We start from the raw sequence: 8,655 nt of genomic DNA, 5'->3' as shown, positions 1-8,655 counted from the left end.
CAAATATATGCAAAAATATGTTAAAATGACTTTTTTTATATTTAAAAAAAAATCTGAAGAATATATTTTAAAAAATATGTTTTTAAAATTATTTTTCATATATTTTGTAATACATAAAAAAATACATTTCAACAGTGCTTTTTTTCTAACCTTACTGAAATGACAAAAATACTTCTTTCAATTCCGCCAAAGTGCATTGTGACATGCTGCAGTGTGGTGCGTAAAAACAGAGCACGTCCCACCTCAACGCAGCATTATAGTGCGAACAGGGCGCATAGAAAACAATTATTTTCCTTGTGCCTTTGGACTGAGCCTGTGTTGATCTATGCAGATCAACGCAGCTCAACCAGCATGGTGTGAACTAGCTCACAATGTGTGATTGCACATTGACATGCTTTAATAAATAAATCATCTATATTTGGGAAATTAAATTTCACAGAATCCAAAAAAAAAGCAATAATCCAGCTGGAGGGAAATAATTCACATGCAAGAAATCACTCTCAGCTTTGAATAGCTGTTGTATAACCCTAGCCTAATATTCTTTTAAATTCTTATTACACCTCCATGACAACTCCAGTCCTGTTAGAATGAATGCAGTTAATTAAAGTCAATGATTAAGAAATGCAATGTGCTTATGCTGCCAAAATAAAGGTTGTTGGTTTCTTTTAACCTTTGAACTTTTGTCACATTAACTTGTTCACCTGCAGTGAAGTTATTTCAAGACTTCTCCCCCCACTGAAGATTGCTAAGCTCATTCTGCAGAAGCTCAACAATGATGTTATTACTCAACGGGTACTCGGGGCTGCTTTTTAAACGTCTCCCAGCAGCAAATAAACCTCAAATTGCTATAGAGGCCAACTGATATTTCATCAGGTCAGAGATCGTCTTACTTCATAGATAGTCTCCCCATACTGTAACTTTGCATGATTACAGCATGTCACAATTTGACTCCATTGGACTTGTTATCATTTTACATGATTTATATGGCGCTAGCAGTTTGTGCAGCGCTTTCCAACATAAAGGGAGACAGTACAGTTACAATACAACTCAAGACGAGGATTAGGACAGCCCTGCTCATGACAGCTTACACTCTAAAATGGTAATACAAAATGATGCAATTGATACAAAACGTATTAACTGTGTGTGGATGAGCTGTTCGAGTAATTCAAATGAGTAATTCAAATGTTGTTTTTAGGTAGATGCAGTGTCCTGCTTCTACCCGCCACTGAATTTTAATTTCTCAAACAACATAAAGAGATGAGTTTTCAGGGATAATCTAAAGGTGGACAGAGTAGGAGATAACCAGAAAGGTTTGGATAAGGAGTTCCAGAGGATGGGAGTATCTCTGAACAAGTCCTGGAAGCAAGTACGGGAGTAGTTCATGAGGGAGCTAGAAAGCACAAAGTCTTGGAAGGAGCCGTGGATAGTTTGGGTGATATTTTGAGACAAGGTTGGTTATGTAGAACCAGCAAACACAAATGCTTGGGGATGGACTCGATGCAGGCTACAACCACATTAAGAATGTCCTGGAACATGCACTCAGAGCCCTGAGGAAGAGGCAGGTCCTCGAAATGCGTCAGCCTATTGGATGTCTACACTCCATATTGCGGACTGTTACTCAGCGCGGTGTTGACCCAGCTGTTCTTTTATGATGTGCCTTGACTTTATTGTCGTTTGTGAGTACAACACCTACTTTATTTCTTATTAAACATTTTTTATGGTAATGCACTAGGCCTGTGCGCCCTCTGTTTGTTCTTTCCTCAAGGTTGGTTATGTAGCTGGGACAGAGCTGTACTTCGCTTTGAATACTGTTATTGTTTTGAATTTTATTAGTTGGATAATTGGAGACCAGTAGAGGGATTGGTAGAGAGTGGTGGTGAACACTAAGGCTGCATTCACACTTGAGTAAATTTCTATGATGCCTGTTCATAGGATCAGGTGAGAACAGGCACCATAGTGAACAATCTTTTTTTTAAATTTGACAATTTTTGGAGCTTTGAGCTTCAAGCTACAAATCCACTCAAGTGTGAATGCAGCCTAAGAGGTGTTTAAGGCAGATGAGTCTGGCAGCAATTTTCATGATAGACTGAAGGGGGGATAGTCTACATCAATCATCGCTCAACCATTTGAAGAGCGCAGGCCACTTACAGTAAGTGATTTGTAAGATTGTAAGCTCCAAAGAGCAGGGCCCTCCTATCCCTCTTGTATTGAACTGTATTGTCTCCCGTTATATTGTAAAGTGCTGAGCAAACTGTTGTCGCTATATAAATCCTGTATAATAATAATAATAATAATTTGGTAACCATTTTTTTTTCAAATAGCATAATGAAGATTTTAAACAAACAATCAGGATCACCATGTAACGTGGGACCAATCCCTGTTGGATGTTTACCCGCTGTTTAATCACAACCACAAAAATCACCATTAATCCCACTCTCACATTCAGATATGAGCAGCCAAAAAAGCTACGAACCAGTGTTACAGCCTTCACTATATTAGGGTCTTTGTAGCCATCCCTTGAATTGCCAAAACAAGGACTGTAGACAATAAACAAAAAACAACAGACCAGGGAAGCACCTGCCCCAGTAGTGCAATAAGCTTCTTTATTAGACAAAGATAAAATGACACATAGTGCACTCACATGCTTCCGGAATGACACCAAGATCATCACACAACTGTGAGAATCCACTTTCAGAACCTCTGTATGGATGCCACTAGATGTAATCTACTTGGCTAAAGGCTCCTCTCACCATGTCTGGGTGCTAGGAAGGAAAGAGAAGATCTGGGAGCTGGACACAATAGTGGCTTGTGTATGACAGCCACTGGGATTATGGGGGACCAACAATCATTCAGATGAGCGGCTTGCACCCAAAGGAAGCTGTGCAGGTTACCATAGGTTTTAGGTCACGGGTCACATCAGATGGCTCTGTGGGCCATGGGTTGAGCATGCCTAGTCTTCATAGAGTTAGGCCAATGAGGAGGGTTTTGCAGTAGACGAGACAAGTTAGAACTAGGGAGTGAATTAGTAGCCTGGAGGTGGTGTTGGTTAAAAAGGGATGTATTTTGAAAATCTTGTATTTAACAACCAGTGAAAGAAGAAAACTGTAGCAATCGATAGCACCCAACCAGAACACTGATTTTGTCTTTTTTTTTATAGAAAGGTCTGTGCGTATGTCTATAGCAGACCTCCACTAAAAACATTTCCTCTCCTAGTTAGGCCTCATGCACACTGGGTGTCAAAATGTCAATTTAGGGGGGGCTGACTTTTTTCTTCCTCTAAACGCCCATCAATGTTAGTCTATGTGTCCTTGCATACATTGGCGTTTAGAGGTAGGAGAGTTTAGATGCAGAAAAAAATTTACTTGAGCGCTCAGTAGAGGACCATTTTGACGCAAAAAAAGACCCAGCGTGCCTAAATGCATGTAAATGGAGTTAGTGCCTAAGCATTCATTCATTCCAATGGCCAGAAAAAAATATTATTCTGGTCAATGGCATGAATGAATGTCCAGACGCTCGTCATGCCTAAACGTGTTTGAAGCCTCGGGTTAAGACACAGTTTTAAAACTCCTTTTTCCTCCCCTGGAGGATAGGCGTCTATGGGAGAAAAAAAAAATGTCCTGTGTGCATGATGCCTTAGTCTGTAAGTAGAAAGATATTTACCTTTACAGCCCCAATGTGAAAGGGCAATATTGTTTTTCTAGGAGTCTTGCTCCGCTTACATACTCCTGCTCTCTTGGTATAGGATAGCTACCCTGTGAAGCCTACGTGACCAACATCAAACTCTGAGAATCAGCATGGTGTGAGCAGCGACGGGAGATTTGTTTGCTGGATCCTACCCACTGACATGTGATGACTGCTGTCCACAGGCTGCATCAGACAACCCCAGCTACCTGGGGAATATTGTAATTATTTATGATGAGTTTATAGTGCGTTTATGATCAATGAGCTTTTTCATTGAATTTTAACATTTTTAATTTGTGGATAAAGTTAGCAGCCATTGAGCAAAGCCTAATAATACCTGTTGCCAATGCATTAAAATCCATGAATGGATAGATAATGATAAGATTTTCTCTTGTTCAGCCCATGCATGGCTAGCTGAAAGGATAAGTTCACCTTTACTAAGAAAAGCAAATTAAAGCACTTGATTTTGCAGGTAAAAAATGTACATTTATTACACTGGAGCCTGCAAAGTATTGAAGCCGCCATTGGTGGATCACGGGTGCAATGCCAGGCTCCTGCAGACACTACTGACAGTTCTCTGCCTGTACCTCTGTATAGGCAGACAGTTATTATACCTCTGTGTAGGCAGACAGTTATTATACCTCTGTATAGCTAGACAGTTATATACCTCTATATAGGTAGACAGTTATTAAGCTGCAGGAATCATCAGTGAACTATGAGGGTGCTAAGCAGCACGCTCGCGGTTAACTGAAAATTACAAATCTGTCTGCTCTGGTGCCAGATGGGACTTGTAGTACATTCATTCACAGATCTCTGTGAATGAATGAACCAGATGTGAGGGGTGGAGCTATTTTAGAATGTGACAGTTTCTGCGGGGGAACCCCTGCCTGCTGTCATGCGTAATGGGGGTGAGGTGGGGGATGCTAAACATGTTACACCATAAATATATCAGAAGGTCAGGAAGGGGAGTGGGGTCTACCTGGCTTCAGTCTATGTAGACCTTGCCCCTGTCAGGAGCCTTGCGCCCCTAGGGGTATGGATTGGAGACCCTTCCACTTTGGACATATCTGTACCGAGTGCATGTTTGCGTGCTGTGTTTTCACGGGTCACTTTTTTTGTTCTTGGGGGATTCAACAAAGCATGGAACCGCGGAGCTCCAAAAAACAGAAACAAAAAAGTAGGTCAGCTTTTTAGCATGGCTGCCATCCAGACAATGCGTTGCATTTTCTGAATGAATGCAAACCATTCTGACTGGATGAGGTGGAGAGTGTGATGTCACCACCCCACCTTGTTTAATCAGAGAATGCTTTGCATTCATTCAGAAAGTGCAAAACATCTACAGTTGCAAGAAAAAGTATGTGAACCCCTTGGGATTACATGGAGTTTTGCATGAATTGGGCATAAAATGTGCTCTGAACGTCATCTAAGTCACAACAATAGAAGAACACAGTCTGCTGAACATAATACTACACAAACATTAGATGTTGCCATGGTTTAATTGCACATAACATGTAAACATTCACAGTGCAGGGAGGAAAAAGTATGTGAGGCCTAGCTTAATGACTTCTCCCAGAGCTAATTGGAGCCAGGAGTGAGCCAACCTTGACTCCAATCAGTGTGATGATATTGGATGTGTTGCTGACAGCTGTCCTGCCCTTAAAAAACACACACCTGTTTTGGGTTTACTGGTTTCAAGAAGCACTGTCTGATGTGAACCATGCCTCGCAGAAAAGAGCTCTCAGAAGACCTACGATCAAGAATTGTTGACTTGCATGAAGCTGGAAAGGGTTATAAAAGTATCTCCAAAAGCCTTGATGTTCATGTGTCCATGGTAAGACAGACTGTCTACAAATGGAGAAAGTTTAGCACTGTTGCTACTCTCCCTAGGCGTGGTCGTCCTGTAAAAATGACTGCAAGAGCACAGCGCAGAATGCTGCATGAGTAAAGAAGAATCCCAGAGTGTCAGCTAAAGACCTACAGAAATCTCTGGCACATGCTAACATTTTTGTTGACACATCTATGATAAGGAAAACATTAAACAGTAATGGAGTACATGGGAGGACACCACGGAGGAAGCCATTGCTGTCCAAAAAGAATATTGCAGCACGTTTGAAGTTTGCAAAAGAGCACCTGGATGTTCCACAGCACTACTGGCAAAATATACTGTGGACAGATGAAACCAAGATTGAGTTGTTTGGGAAGAACACACAACACTATGTGTGGAGAAAAAAAGGCACAGCACACCAACATCAAAACCTCATCCCCACTGTAAAACATGGCGGAGGGAGCATCATGGTTTGGGGCTGCTTTGCTGCCTCAGGGCCTGGACGGATTGTTATCATTGATGGGAAAATGAATTCCAGAGTTTATCAAGACATTTTGCAGGAAAACGTACGACCATCTGTCCGCCAACTGAAGCTCCGCAGAGGATGGGTGATGCAACAGGACAATGACCCAAAGCATACAAGTAATTCAACAAAACAATGGCTGCAACAGCACAGAATACGCCTTCTGGAGTGGCCCAGTCAGAGTCCTGACCTCAACCCGATTGAAATGCTGTGGCATGACCTTAAGAGAGTGATTCACACCAGACATCCCAAGAATATTGCTACACTGAAACAGTTTTGTGAAGACGAGTGGTCCAAACTTACTCCGGATCGTTGTGCAGGTCTGATCTGTAACTACAGGAAACGTTTGGTTGAGGTTATTGCTGCCAAAGGAGGGTCAACCAGGTATTAAGTCCAAAGGTTCACATACTTTTTCCTCCCTGCACTGTGAATGTTTACATGTTATGTGCAATTAAACCATGGCAAAATCTAATGTTTGTGTAGTATTATGTTCAGCAGACTGTGTTCTTCTATTGTTGTGACTTAGATGACGTTCAGAGCACATTTTATGCCCAATTCATGCAAAACTCCACGTAATCCCAAGGGGTTCACATACTTTTTCTTGCAACTGTATACCTGTATACCATGTTTCCCTCTTTTTTCCTCCACCTTAAATGTATGTATTTTTTATTTCAGGTACTTATATAGCGCTGTCAATTTACGCAGCGGTTTACATGTGTATATATATATATATATATATATATTGTACATTCACATCAGTCCCTAACCCTCAGCTTGGGTTCACGTATATGCGGTGTGGTATATCGCATGTGATTTGCACAGGAACCGCACCACATTCCTGCGCAAATCACATGCTATTTGTGGGCGGTGCGATTGGAACCATACATTTTGTATGGCACTAATCGCACCGCATCAAAAAGGTGCAGGACCCTTTTTTGGGTCCGCACTAGAATTGGATTGCATTGGTATTCACACCTATGTGATCCGATTCTGCACATCGCATTGCGTTTTGCGGACCACTTTCGGGGTGTTGTTAACATACACACCTGCATCAGTTCGCATGAACGGGGTGCGATTCTGATGCGGTGCAGAATTTGCACAGAAAACGCTGCGAATTCCACCCCGCATCAGTCTGAACCAGGGCTCATGGGGCATACATTCTAAGGTCCATAACTCACATTCATACATACACATACTAGGGACAATTTAGGCAGGATCCAATTAACCTACCAGCATGTCTTTGGAGTGTGGGAGGAAACCAGAGTACCCAGAGGAAACCCACACAGGCACAGGGAGAACATGCAAACTCCAGGGAGGTGATGCCATGGTTGGGATTCAAACCAATGACGCTAGTACTGCCAGGCAGAAGTGCTAACCATTTCGCCACTGTGCTGTAAGGACACGCATTCTGTAGCATTTCTGGTGCGTTTTACCACATTCCAGTACAGTTCAGTGCAGAAAAAATGCAGCACGTTCTTTTTTGTTTTCTGGAACGCACTGGAACTGACAGCACTGGTGTGAACTATGCCATTGGAAACCATGTAACCTACTATACAGAAAAAAAACTGGACTGCATTGGTGTGAACTGGCCCTAAACAATAAAATGGAGGAGGGGGGTAGACCCAGGTGCAAATCATTTGATTTTTGACCCTCATGCACACAGGACATCAAAAATGCCACTTTTACAAGTGTTTGTCTTTTTTTCTGCCTCTATATTGCCCCTCTATGTTGGCCTGTGTGTCCATGCATACATAGGCATTTACAGTGGTTCAGGGGCAGAAAAAGATGCGCACCACCAGGGCATTCAGGAGAGAAACAATTGGGTGGGAAAAAAATGCTAAAATGCCCATCAATGCTAGTATGTTCATGTGTTACTGCATTGTAAAGGCCAGAATAAAAGAATATTCTGGCCAACTGAATGCATTAATACCAAACGTGTGAATGTGCATGCAAAACGTGGCTTTAGGTGCGTTTTCCTCCGCTGGAGCAAAGTAGTCCAGATTAGGGAAGAACCGCTCTATGTGTACAAGGCGTTGGGGTGAAGGTGTATTTATATTGGAGAACACAGGCGAGGCAGTGAGGAGGATACAGAGGTGACGGTGTGCCATCCCTCTCACAGGCCAACACCTGCATTCCCTCACTCCTCCACAGGCCCGGTAACCAGGGCCACCCAAGGCATGTGAGAAATGTGTCTGGGAAAGCAGGCCCAGCACCCTCTGCGCCATTGTCCTCATTCTCTTCCCTATAAAAGCCCTTATCTGAGTTCAGACACAAACATCTGCTCCATACACATCCCTGGACAGCCAGCAGCAGCTCAGCACCGGGCTCAGCTCCTATACATGTATTGTAGAAGGAGGAGGAGGGGCAGGGACTCCTCTATGTGATGCAATGCAGACTTGGGATTCTCAAACTCTTTTCTTTCTTGTACTCCTCTCCCCCTCACACACACACACATCTGGCCCAATTGGAAGTTTTTTTCTCCTCTTTCTTTTCCCTCCTCTTTTTTGTTCTCGCAGCTGTGTACATTTCTCCTGACACCCCCTGAGTGATCCCCCTGACAGGTGATGAATTGGCACCGGAGAGAAAGAGAACGGAGAGAAGCCGGGGCTGCCTGCAGACTCTCTGG

The sequence above is a fragment of the Staurois parvus genome, unplaced genomic scaffold, assembly GCF_062004578.1.
Source record: "Staurois parvus isolate SC_StPar_1 unplaced genomic scaffold, SC_StPar_1.0 ptg000118l, whole genome shotgun sequence".
Lineage (NCBI taxonomy): Eukaryota > Metazoa > Chordata > Amphibia > Anura > Ranidae > Staurois > Staurois parvus.
The sequence above is the reverse complement of the archived record's forward strand: the minus strand, read 5'-3'. Positions refer to the sequence as shown.